The following is a 13,759-nucleotide window of genomic DNA, read 5'->3' on the forward strand; positions in this document are numbered from 1 at the left end:
AACCACAACAACCCTGCATTGCCATTACCTTGCTCAAGCTAGTACACGACTAATAGTCTCAAATGCATACCTCATCTACAACCCCTAAACAGACATTTCTTCATAGAAAAAAGACAATATCTCCGTAGAACTGTACAACAACATCTCATTGAATTATTATATAACTTAGCCCTGCATTCCATTTGAATCAAGAAGCTATATTCATGGATAATTCTACATGTGGCGATTATTTGGTATTACCTGATTTGATGTAAAAAAGGGTTTAAATTTCCTTCCATCTAGATTTGGATTGCTTGTATTATTGATCTTTCGCAGGCTGTTTGAAGATAAGCATAGAGTACTACTTAGTGGTTTATCCTATTGTGACATTGTCAAAAAAGATTTTATTATGCATTTGTGACCAACGTTTACCTTCACTATCGATGGAGTCAAGCCTCTGTGTGCACGGAGGAGCCACCGTAAATAGCAGGATTAGGTCCTCTTTTTCATTGGACCTAAAGGTGTCATATAGATCTAGATTTATTTGCTATGTATGCATAGAGGCTAAATTCTAATCTTTGTAGATATAATGACCAAGTCTACTAACCTGTTTATGTTATTAAGTTGATCTTAACCAATAGTAATAGATCAAAAAGCGTATATAAAAGATACCACATGCATGATTGAGTAAATAGAAGGCTTACCATTTGATACTACCCCTCAATGGTGGGTTACTTTGGATATAGAGGCCCTCTATACTAACATCCCACAGGATGATACCATCACCATGTTAGAGGGCCTCCTAAAAAATGCGGCATGCAACATTCATTGTTGAATGTGCAGAAATTATTTTGAAAAATAATATTTTTTTATTTAAAAATAATTTCTTCAAGCAGATAAAAGGGACCAGCATGAGGGCGACCTGTGCCCCAAGTCTGGCCTGCTTGTATGTAGCGGCCTTTGAGGACAAACATATTTTCAACAATATAGCACCTTTTAGTGAGAACATTACATGTTGGTCGAGATATATCGACGACATTTTTTTTTATTTGGACAGGCACAGTAGAGTTACTCAATGACTTTTTACTTTGGTTGAACTTGGGAGATAAAAATCTCAAATTCACTTCTAATTTTAATAAACAGGCAATTGAATTTTTGGACATTAAAATTAGAGTAGAAAATGCGACATTAGGGGTTGATCTTTATACTAAACCGAGTGATCGTAACACGTTGTTACATTATAAAAGTAATCACCCGAATAGTCAAAAGGACAACATACCATTCGGACAATATTTGCGCATTAGACGCAATTGTACCAACTTGCGAGATTTCAATACACATGCGGATGCCCTCTCCATGAAACTTAGAAACCGGGGATACCCTGACAAGCTGATACAAACGTGCGAAATACTATAACAGAGAGACATTATTCAATAAAGATAAAGCAAAAATTGACAAAAATAATGATAGACTCATTTTTGTAACTAACTATAGTATAGCGAGTAACAAAATAAAAAATATTATAAACCGCAATTGGTCTTTATTAAATAATAGACCTGGTGAAAAAATCCCGAAACCCAAAGAATTGTCTGGTTCACACATTCAAAGAAAAGACTCGTAATATCCCCAATACTATCAATAGAACTCCCCTTCCTACTGGAAATTTCACCTGTAACACATGTTCCAACTGTGTATCTATGATTAAAGGAAACTTGATATCCTATAATGGCATAACACATAATGTAAAAAATTTCGCAAACTGTAAAACCAAAGATCTAATTTACATGATAATATGTCCCTGTAACAAGGCCTATATAGGTGAAACAGCCAGAGAGATTAAAACGAGAATAACTGAACATAGGTCCGCTATCAGGACAAAAAAGAAATCTGCTCCACTAGTGGAACATTGGACAACACACAACCACAAATTAGAAGACCTGAAGTGGTGTGTGGTTGAAGTTATATCTCATAGTTCGAGAGGTGGAAATTTCAATAACAAAAGGAAAAGAGAGAACAATTTTATATGTCTTTATTCGACATCTTTCGGACTGGCCTCAACAATAGAGAGGAATGGGGAAGAATAATCCTATAATTTTTGACAGTGCAGGGCCACCCGATAGTTCTCTCCTCATATTTAAGTAACTCTGAAAATCATACAAAGGTTCCATAATCTCTCGGTTTTTTCTAAAAATGGGATAATTCGTTGTTAGAGTTGAATTCACTTTGGAATTCTAGTGTGTTAAAAACATTATGTAAATAGATATAGGATAACAACAGGTTGTGCGTGAAGATGATATATATGCTAGAGCTCTGCCAGTCTAATCTGAATAAAGAACTATAGCTTGTTGGATTTCTTCAAGTAGGACGCCATTCATATCTGCATATTTTAGGTATGTTCATGTACTAAAGAATTTTGTATAATACACAATGATCTCCGGATAAGTTGTATTGTTGAAGTAATAGTGAGCAATTGCAAACTTAAGCTACGCATAGATTGTTGTAATAGAATTGTTTAATAACATGTGTTTAGACAATAAGTATCACGTAGTTTTGTGTCAACATTTATGTATCTTTTGATCAAGGACAATGAAGATGTCTCTGTTAGTAAATATACTGTACATACATATGGTTGTTAAAAAGTGTCACAGCATGTTATTGGAATTTGCCACGTAATGTATTGTTATACGTTTCAAAATACGATGATATCACGCTTATGTTGAAGAAACTCGCGACAGATCCCAACCTATCCCAAGTTAAAATGGCCGACACACCTCATTCGACGCGTCCCAATTCAAAATGGCCGATACATAATCAGAACGTCCTAATGTGATACACAACACGCGCGTGTATTTGACAACCATCAATCTCGATACATTTGTCCTAAAAAATCTCTATTGTCATTTCTCAAAATCTGACGTACCGCCCTCTTTTGTAAATCAAGTGGCTAACACACTGCAGAATTGCAGATCGAATAGATGTACTTCCGGGTTAATAACCCGTATAACGAACGGAATATCGGGTTTCTCTCTTTATATAGATGTTTTCATATAAACAATGTTGGGGGCATAGTGAATTTTTAAAAGTTTAAAAATATTAAGATCATATTTCGATCAAACCACTCTTTAGTGTAAATCGAAATACACATCTAAAATTTATACTACCCGCATCACTTCCGGGTTAACATAGGTGGCAGCAGCATAAAAAGTCGGGCCCTATACAGGCTCATTCTACTTCGAATCGCCATGAAGATTGAAGCACGGAGGAGCAGGGAGGCCGCATTTTAAACCTAAGGTAGGCAAATGCTCGTAAGGATGGTGATAACGCTAATCCCTCTTAATACCCTTAGATACCTGTCAATGTGTATTAGACCGTCGTCAGACATATGGGCACTCGTGGTACTCGCAGTTGGAGCAGCCTACCCCAAACAATAAATAATGTTTGTTTTAAACATTGTAATACTATAACTTCAGCATTTTTGATACTAAAATACTGCCGTTTTTTAGACCTAAATATCCTTCACGGGAAGTAAAAACTGCACAATCTAAAGATGGGCTATATGGCGAACTAGTCCAGAGTCATGTTAATAAATGTATATCGATCACACCAATTACGGCACTCATGATAAGGCTGTAGTTCTCAGATTAACGGCATTGATTTGGAAAAATACCTACAGCAAGAGATCGTACCGTAGACTTAGAAGTACTATCTAAAATATAATTATATATTAGTTGAGGTATCCTAAGTATAATTTCTTTCGTTGATGTACAGACTACTTCATTAAAGCAAGAAGGTGAAGCCTTGGACAAAGAGACTGTTGCCCTTTTAACCATATCTTCAAGATCTACTTAATAACATAAACAGGTTAGTAGACTTGGTCATTATATCTACAAAGATTAGAATTTAGCCTCTATGCATACATAGCAAATAAATCTAGATCTATATGACACCTTTAGGTCCAATTAAAAAGAGGACCTAATCCTGCTATTTACGGTGGCTCCTCCGTGCACACAGAGGCTTGACTCCATCGATAGTGAAGGTAAACGTTGGTCGCAAATGCATAATAAAATCTTTTTTGACAATGTCACAATAGGATAAACCACTAAGTAGTACTCTATGCTTATCTTCAAACAGCCTGCGAAAGATCAATAATACGAGCAATCCAAATCTAGATGGAAGGAAATTTAAACCCTTTTTTACATCAAATCAGGTAATACCAAATAATCGCCACATGTAGAATTATCCATGAATATAGCTTCTTGATTCAAATGGAATGCAGGGCTAAGTTATATAATAATTCAATGAGATGTTGTTGTACAGTTCTACAGAGATCTTGTCTTTTTTCTATGAAGAAATGTCTGTTTAGGGGTTGTAGATGAGGTATGCATTTGAGACTATTAGTCGTGTACTAGCTTGAGCAAGGTAATGGCAATGCAGGGTTGTTGTGGTTTTTTTATAAACATCACATCACATAGTAAAAATGTATTTCTTTAACCTTATAGATATTGAGTCAATATGTTGCAAAAGTCCTGAAGAAGGTGTGAAGATTTAGAAAACACCGAAACGCCGCGTCGACTGTTTTGTTCACTTTTGACTAAATTACATATTCACTGCCTCACCACCGCTGGTGGTTTTTAAATCCTAGTGTTTTTATTATGTTTTAGAATGTAACTCATGTTCGGAGGGAATACATTTTATCATTATTTTTGTAATCGACAAAAATTGGTCTTTTGAGTATACTTTCGTATGACTTTGTGTGAATGTCCATTTTTTGCCTTGCTTCCACAGGTTTTTATTAGTTCAATGGTATAGGGAGAACTATTCATATATCTCCTACCCCGTCTAGCACTATTTGTCTGGCCACACTTTATAAACAGTCAACGGCTTGCAGACATGCCCCATGTGACTTTTGAACAGGGAACCATCATTTGCTTTTTTTTATTTTTATTTTTATTTTATTGGTTCACAGCATAAATACATCATCATTAATGAAATAATGTCAGAACACCAAAAGGAAATAGGAAAATAAATCAAATATAAAGACTGGCTTAATTCATCCAATGGCAAAAATATAAACATAGCTGTACATATGCAATAGATTCAGTTATGGCAAATAAAATAGCAATTTAAGTTTCAGAACATTCTCAATCTTCATAATAATCTAAAAACGCACCCCAAATTTTCAAACCCATTTTCTACTTCCTCCTAGATCCAGTAACTGAAAAAAGTCCCCACTCCAATTTATATAAACTGTACATTCGTGTTCGCCATTGTTGAAATAGGGGTGGCATTTCCTGAAGCCACTCAGTGGCAATGCACAATCGGGCAACAGTCATTGAAAAGAAGATAAAATGACGAAAACAATATAGCCTATCCACTGGGTTATCTTTAGGAATTTTACCCAGTATTAGCATAGCAGGGGTAACAGTCAGCTGAAAAGTAAGTACTAAAGACATTAGTTTTTCGATTTCTCCTATAAATCCGGCCAATCTAGGACTAGAAAAGAAAATGTGTATACTATCTGCGTGATCAGCTTTACACCGAAAACATTTACCGTCAAAACCCTCGCCCCATTTGGACATACGTTCAGGAGTATAATATAAATCAAACAGGGTTTTGAAAAATTAAGCTTTTAAATTAGCCGACATTAAAGCTTCTTTTGACAGTAAAATAAGATCTTCCACTACTATTGCTGAATCTCCTAGACTGTTGGCCCACTTTACCCTTATTTTCTCAAGATCGTCCGACTTCCTTTCTAATAACATTCGATACAAAATACCAATTTTCACCTGTCTGCTAATACCCTCTATAACTTGATCCTTTTGTAAAACTAACTTCTGTCTTGCAAGAAAATCCCGAATTTGTAGGAATTTAAAAAAACAGCTTCTGGGTAAAGAAACTGATCAGTTAATTCAGAAAAGGATTTACACTTGCCATCCTCCATGCACATGTCGCCCAGCCACCTTACCCCTTTTTTTTGCCAATTTTGAGACATTCCATCCGAAAATATCATTGGCAATATCCTTGATGCACTAAAGGGAGTGTAGTGCGAAAACTTCCCAACGGCTATTGTTCGAACCAGCCATCTCCATGTCTTATAAGCGCCCAATAGCACCTTAAATCGGGTTCGCTTATAGTAGCTGCCATCTATTTCGATAAATAAACTCGGCTTCACACAAGACCCCAGCAGGATTTCAAATATTGATGGATGATTATATGTGTGTTCAGTTGCTTCCCCTGTTATCAAGATCCTCATTTTCAATAAGAAACAAACTATATAGTAAAGAAAAAAATCTGGGACCCCTAACCCTCCCCTTTCAGTTGGTATCATCATGTGTTTCATAGCTCGTCTTGGTTTTCCAGGACTCCAAATAAATTTCCCACATAAGGATTGCAAAGCCTGTATCCTAGGCTTTGAAAATTCCAAGGGTATTGACCTAAACAAATGTAGCACTTTAGGTAAAACATTCATTTTTATAATATTGGTACGTCCAATAATAGTAAAGTATATTCGTTCCCACCTCTCAAGTGACATCTTAATTTTGTCATATACATTATTCCAATTAGAGTCAACCAATTCTGCCATATTAGCCTTGATCAATATCCGAAGATAAACGACCTCCTTAACAACTCTCTCATCTTCCCGTGCTAAGGCTTCCGAACACAGGATCTGAGTTTTTGAGTCATTGAGTTTATAACCGGGTATGATTCCAAAGTCTTTTGCAAGCCTCTCAATCTCTGAAATGGCAGTAGCAGGGTTAACAGTGACCACCGCAATATCATCCGCATAGGCGAAAACAGAAAAAGCAAATTCAGATACAATAAAGGGGGGTATAAGTAGATTTTGATTTAATTGTTCTACAAAAGGGTTAATATACAAAGCAAATAATAACGGGGAGCAAGGACACCCTTGGCGAGTCCCTTTAGTGATATTTAATGATATTTAATGAGTCGGAAAGTGCTCCCAGAGCAGAGATCTTGGCCGTTGGTATACAATATAGAGATTTGATTGACTTAATAAATTTATGGCCAAATCCCATTTTGGCCATTAATCTCCATAGGTAGTCCCAGCACATACGGTCAAACGCCTTTTCTGCGTCCAGCAGAAAGAGCGCTAATTCCTGATTATTCACCACCGTGATATCAAATAGCGTGATCCACCATTCCTCTTTTCGGTATAAAACCGTGCTGTTGTCGAGAAACTAAAGATGTCACAACTTCGGATAGGCGGTTAGCTAAAATCTTTGAATAGATCTTATTATCAACATTCAATAAAGATATTGGTCGATAAGATCCCACAATATCCGAAGGTTTGCCTTTCTTGCAGAAAACCGCAATAGTCGCTTCTGACCAAGTACTAGGTGGATTTCCCTGCTGTGCTTTCAACATAACATTCAACATTTCATCCTTTAAGCTATTGAAAAACAGTTTATATACTTCCGCGGGTATTCTATCGGGGCCGGCGGCCTTACCTACTGCCAAGCTCTTTACTGCCATATCTAGCTCTACCATCGTTATCGGTAAATCCAATTGGTCAGCAATGTTAGGATCTAACACTTTCAGCCCTATAGCCAATCTATCGCTCCATTCAACGACCGCGTCTGGCCTATCTTCCTGCGAGTATAATTCAGAGTAAAACCTCTGAAATATATTAAGAATTTGATCCGGTTCTGAGTGAGATACACCCTGACTGCCTTTCATTGCATTAATGTTCCAAGCTGACTCCTTCATTCGCAGTCTGACCGCTAGTCTTTTACCGATTTTTTTCCCCAAATTCATAACTTTGCATTTTAGAGGTTAAGAATCTCCTTGCAATTTCTGTATTCCAAAAGCCGAGAATATTGGCTCTAGCCTTTGCTAGCTCGTTTTCAACCTCCCAAAGCTCCTTTCTACCCCGGACAACTTCCCTCATTAAAAGGATCTCTGCCTGCGCCAAATGCTCATATAACTTATCAAGGTCTTTTTTAAGTTTCTTTTGCTGCCAAATTGAAAAACTAATACACTCACCCTTGAACCCCGCTTTGAATGTGTCCCACACTATACAATCATTAGCAGTACCCTGATTATTACTAAAGAAAAATCGAATCCAACTTTTCATATGCGTATTAAATTCCTTATTCAATCCCAATTTACAATCATAAGAAAAGTTGGGAGGTATAAGACTCTTCACTCGTCCCTGGATTTCAATCGTTATTGGAGAGTGATCGGGGAACCATCATTTGCATGTGCTGTACATAGAAAGTAAGGCCTGTGGTTGTACCTTGCACTTAAGATACTAAGGGCATGACCTGTGCAATGTGCGGTATGCAATGTAGATAGGACATGGTCTTTGGCTGTTGTGTATGCAATAAATAAAGAAATTACCTGCTGCTCCCCCTTTTGTGGAGTTCGCCCAGGACATAGGCCTCACACCTTTGCCAGACAAAGTGCACATGCCATTGCCTAGGGGCATGGACTTTGCATAGGTTGCAGGGAATGGCAAGCATAAATTGTAATTGTAATTGTAATTGTAACAGTATTTGTAAAGCGCGATTGCTGCCCGTGGGCGTCCAAGCGCTGAGCTGACCAGAAGTGGCGGAGGGGGTGCTAGGGTACAGGGAGTTTGTCAAACAGCCATGTTTTTAGGTGTTTGCAGAATGAAAGAAGATCTGAGTTGGACCGGAGTGAAAGGGGAAGGTCATTCCAGAGCCTGGCGGTATTCAGCGAGAACAGTCTTCCCCCGGCTCTGGCTCGCTTTACTCTGGGGATGACAGCAAGGAAGGCCTCCCTTGATCGCAGGTTCCTGTTGGGATGATAGGGGGTGACAAGATTTCTGTTGATTGCTGGACTTGTGTTCCAGAAGGTGCGATGCGCCAGGCATAGCGCTTTGAAGGCTACTCTCTGCCTCACTGGCAGCCAGTGGAGACTTTTTAGGGCAGGTTTGGCAGACTGAGTGCGCGGGATTTCCAGCAGGGAACGTGCTGCACAGTTTTGCACCACCTGTAATTTTCGGAGTGTAAACTCAGGTGCCCCCATGTATAGGGCATTGTTCGAGTCCAGGCGGGACTGGATTAACCCTTGGACCGCAACCTTTTTAGCTTCCAGCGGCAGCAATGGAAGAACCTTCCTCAGGGTTCTCAGTAGGCCAAAGCATGTGGCAGATAGTTTTGTGGCCTGGGTGGAGAAGGAGAGTTTGTTATCCAACCACACTCCCAGGCTCTTCACGCTTTCCTTTGGGGTGGGGGGGGGACCCAGTGCATTGGGCCACAGGGAGGTGAATGGGACTGGGGAGGGTGGGCCTAGGAGCATGAGCTCCGTCTTGTCTCCATTTAATTTGAGGAAGGATTTGGTCATCCAACTCTTTATGTCCTCTAGGCAGTGTAGCAAATCAACTGAGGGGTGCTTGCTGTTCTCGGTGGCCAGTGAGACCACCAGCTGGGTGTCGTCGGCGTATGACACGATTTTAATGCCATGCGGTTCGACGACACCTGCCAGCGGCCTCATGTAGACGTTAAACAGCACAGTGCTCAGGGAGGAGCCCTGTGGCACTCCACAACTCAGAGGTTTGCTGGTGGATACTGTTACACCGTCGAAGATCTGAAACGACCTCCCAGACAGAAAGGATTCAAACCACCTTAATGCGTCACCTGAGACTCCGATGTTGTGGAGACGGTCCAGCAAGGTGGAATAGCTGACCGTATCGAAGGCGGCGCTTAGATCAAGGAGGATCACTGCCACTGATCCTCCCTGGTCCAAGATCCTTCTGGTATCCTCGGTGACTGCTAACAAGGCGGTTTCTGTCCCGTGCTGTGGCCTGAAGCCTGTCTGGGATGTGTGTAACAGCGAGTGGTCCTCCAGAAACTGCACCAGCTGTGCATTTATGTGCTTCTCTAGCACCTTGCTCGTCCAAGGAAGGAGTGAGATGGGGCGGTAACTTGACAGGTCGTTTGGGTCTAGGCTAGGTTTTTTTAGCAGCGCCCGTACCATGGCCTGCTTCCAGGCTGTAGGGACAGAGCATGCAGAGATGGATGTGTTCAGAAGATCCAAGATTACAGGCAAGGTGGATTTACTTGCCTGCATCAGGATGTCTGGAGGGGCAGGGTCGCGGGGAGATCCGGACTTGACCGAACGGGCCACTTTATTTAAAGTGTCGAGGTCAAGGGGGAGAAAGTGCTTGAGTGATGGCTGGTTTGGACGGGGAAGTGGTCTGAGGAGAAGTGATTTGATCGCTTCCGGGGGAGTGGCTGCAGGTGGGAAGGTGGAATAGATTTTTGAGACTTTATCATGGAAAAAATCTGCAAGCTCGTTGCATTGCTCCTGGGATTTGATGGGGGGAGGAGCCGTAGTGGCACTAGAGCATTGTTTTATGATTTGGAAGATTTCCTTGGGTTTAGATTTTGCACCCATTATTTTCTCAGAAAAGTAGGTAGCCTGGGCTGCTTTAATCCCTTCTTTATATACCTTGATGGCTTCTTTATAGGAGGTCTTCTTTTCTGGGAGGAAATCTAGGCGCCAGGCTCTCTCACGTTGTCTGCAGGTGCGTTTAAGTTGTTTTAAAGAGTCAGAAAACCAGGGGGCAGATTTATGTGGTCTCTTCGAGGAGGATTTACGCAGCGGTAGAGTTGAATCTAATGAGCGAGTGATCCAATCTCTGTAGGTGTCATTTCCCACGTTGGGATCCGAACAAGGTGAAGGACGGGTGGAGTCCAGTTTGTGTAGCCAGGATTCCAAGGGGAGTTTTGACCAGTTCCTCCTGATGGTGACTTGGGGGGGTGCTTGGGAGGTTTTATGAGTGGCCCAGGAGAAGGGGACCAGAAAGTGGTCTGACCATGGAAGGGGAATGGGTTGCTCGACCGTTAGGTCCAGGCAGTTACTGAATATAGGGTCTAGCAAGTTGCCTTTTTCGTGGGTCGGAGCAGCCACCAGCTGGGGGAGTTGGAGGGCTTCCAGATCTTCTAGTAATTCCTGTGCGATGTGGTCTGCGGGGGAATTAAAATGAGGATTAAGGTCCCCTAAAATCGTGTGGTTGGCTGACGTAAGGGTTCTTACCGCGATGATTTCTGGCAGGGACCTGTGAAACAGTTTTACAGGTTCAGGGGGACGATAAATCAGGGTGCCTGTGAAGGAGTTGTTTGCATTGAATTCCAAACAGAATGCTGCGCTTTCGCAGTCGGGAATAGTATCAGCTGAGATACGGCATTGGTATTGATTTTTCACAATGATCGCCAAACCTCCGCCTCGGCATATAACTTGTAGGCCCAGAGCGGAACCCCAGGAGCTCAGGTTTAGCCTCAAATGATCAAAAATGTCCTCATATTCTGATGGAACCTTTATGATACATAGGTCTAACCCCATAGATTCTGGGATAGCTTATTATTGAAGACTCATAAGTGAGATATAGTCTTAAATGCTACGGCATAAAATCATATTACACATAACGCTCAGTTACAGCTTGGCGTACAGTATAGCATCATATGCCAGGTGCAGCCACATAATAAAAAGAAATAGCCTGATATACCTTGTGCTGCCTCGTAACGTACAGGCAAAACTTCAAGAATAGCACCATACACCTTATAGGATGAGATATACTCTCATACACCCAGTGTTGCCTTGTAATTCAAAACTGTTGCCTTGAATGATTGCATACAACCCTACACCAAATGCATGCTGTGTGTAGCTGACTATATAGTCTGTGCAGCTCCATATTCACAGACAGAACCCCTGATATGTTCAGGCAAAGCCCCAGAAGCTCATGTCCACCCTAGTTACTCTGTAAATCCTAACGTGCGTAGTTCTATCCCTCACATGCTGAGTGGAGTCCCATTTTAGCTCCATATTCTTAGAGGTCTACATGGTCATCTTTAGACCTGTATCTTCAGGCATCAACCTACATCCGCTGAGGAGCCTGCGCATAGGATGTAGACACATATAGTCCCATTTGCTCAATTGCACCCACCTGTGAAGATGCATAGTCCAAAACGGCCAGTTAATGGGCTGTGCTAATGAAGAAGACCTAGGCACAGGTCTTAGGAGAAAGTATGGTCAAGGAGCCCATTGTCTGCAGATGTTGCTGCAGATAAGGGAAGTGCTGGGGTTTGAGGCGTCCTCCCAGGCACTTGTGAAGGGCTTCTATGCCCAGTATGAAGTGCAGGACACTGGCATCTGCCTTTCCATGATGTCTTAAAAATATTGTCCTTAATAAATGGAAGGTCACAGATAAGACCAATATTCCTCGTTTTCTAAACCAAAGATATCCAGTGGAAACATTTGATACTAGTAGTCCTCAGTCCCGAAAGCATGGCATGCCGGGTCGGAAAAGCCTTTGAGAAAAGAGCCTACAAGTAAGCTTTGTTCCATCATCTGGCATTTGCAAGAGAAAACTGAGTGCCATCTTAAAATCCCTAATATTGTGTTTTTTTAATGAGTGGAAGTAAAAAGTGCTTCATACATCTTAAATAAAATTAGCAAAGTGCTGCATGGACTGACCAGAAATTCCATCATAGGTGAAAGGGCACCCATCAAGATACGTTTGAAAACCCAGGGGAAAGCATAATAAATATTTTAATGTATAAGCCCTAAAGAAGGGCTGACTACAGCCATGTTTAAATAACCTCTTAAGTGCTGCGTCGGGCGTTGGCCGACGGCAGCACTACCTCCCCAGTGCTGCGCACGTCCATTGGACGTCCATTCAGCACTAGTTCCAATGGACAGCGCAGCACTGGGGAGGGATATTTGCGCCGCATCTAAGGTGATAAGCTGTCACTGTTGACTTCCAACATCTTCGTTCAATCTAGTGGTACACTCAAAATTAAACAAGGTTTGCTACAGAAATTTCTTATTTACATTCATAATATTTTCAGGGTGTGTGAAGGCGCACTGTAATCGAAAAACAGATTCCACAGCTGCAAACCCAGGGGTTTGGTATCCTCTTTCACATCCAAGACAGTCCTAAATAATATCCCTGGTTAAAGTGGCCTCTGCATTTTTCCAAACTGCTAACCACAGTAGTGGAGGGCATGCTCTAATGTGATCTTTTTTATATGGTAATCCCAGTTCTTCCTGGTAGTTTACATGGGCGGATGATTTAGGGACCGACCGCACCTTCCTGCAGAATAATCTGTATAGTGTCGCAGTTCGGGGCCTCCTCCTGGCGACTGGGGTAGATTACATAATGAGTCTGAGAAACATTGGGGTATGAAAAGGGCGTTTCCCATGTTAATTTCTCTTTAGACATGGCTGCAGCCCGAACCGCTGAACAGAATTACACCAAATTTGGCAGACAGCTAGCTTTTGGCCTGCTTATTGTGCTTTTTGTTATTTGGTGTACATCTGTTCAGTAGTTGTTGTGAAATTAAAGGAAATCCAATCTGAGAGCGTGACGACTTTGTGAATAATAACAAGCTCATACAGAGTTCTGCAGAGCTCTGATTGGCAGCCAACACTTCAAACAGGAAGTGTATAAAGCCATCTTGGGATTCAGCTTAAGTTGAGTCACAAAAAAAAGCTTAAGAAAAGGGGGCAGGGTACAAATATTCTGGCCCTCGACCGCTGGTGGTGGGGTCACGAGGTAAAAAGCATTTTTTTTTAAATGTTGCTGCAAAATTGCAATATTCGCTCCTGCGCTTGTTTTGAAAAGACCCCTGGGTGTACCAGGTCTCAGCTGCATTTTGAAGAAAAAGGAGGGGGCGCACTGAGCACCACTCTTAGAGCCCCAGCAACGAGCATCTCCCCTGGGCTTTATTTACATTGGGAAGGGGCTGAACTGAACTCCCTCCTGGGTTTCCTCGAAGCCTCGGGACCACCA

This window comes from Lissotriton vulgaris, chromosome 6, assembly GCF_964263255.1.
Source record: "Lissotriton vulgaris chromosome 6, aLisVul1.2, whole genome shotgun sequence".
NCBI classification, from domain to species: Eukaryota; Metazoa; Chordata; class Amphibia; order Caudata; family Salamandridae; genus Lissotriton; species Lissotriton vulgaris.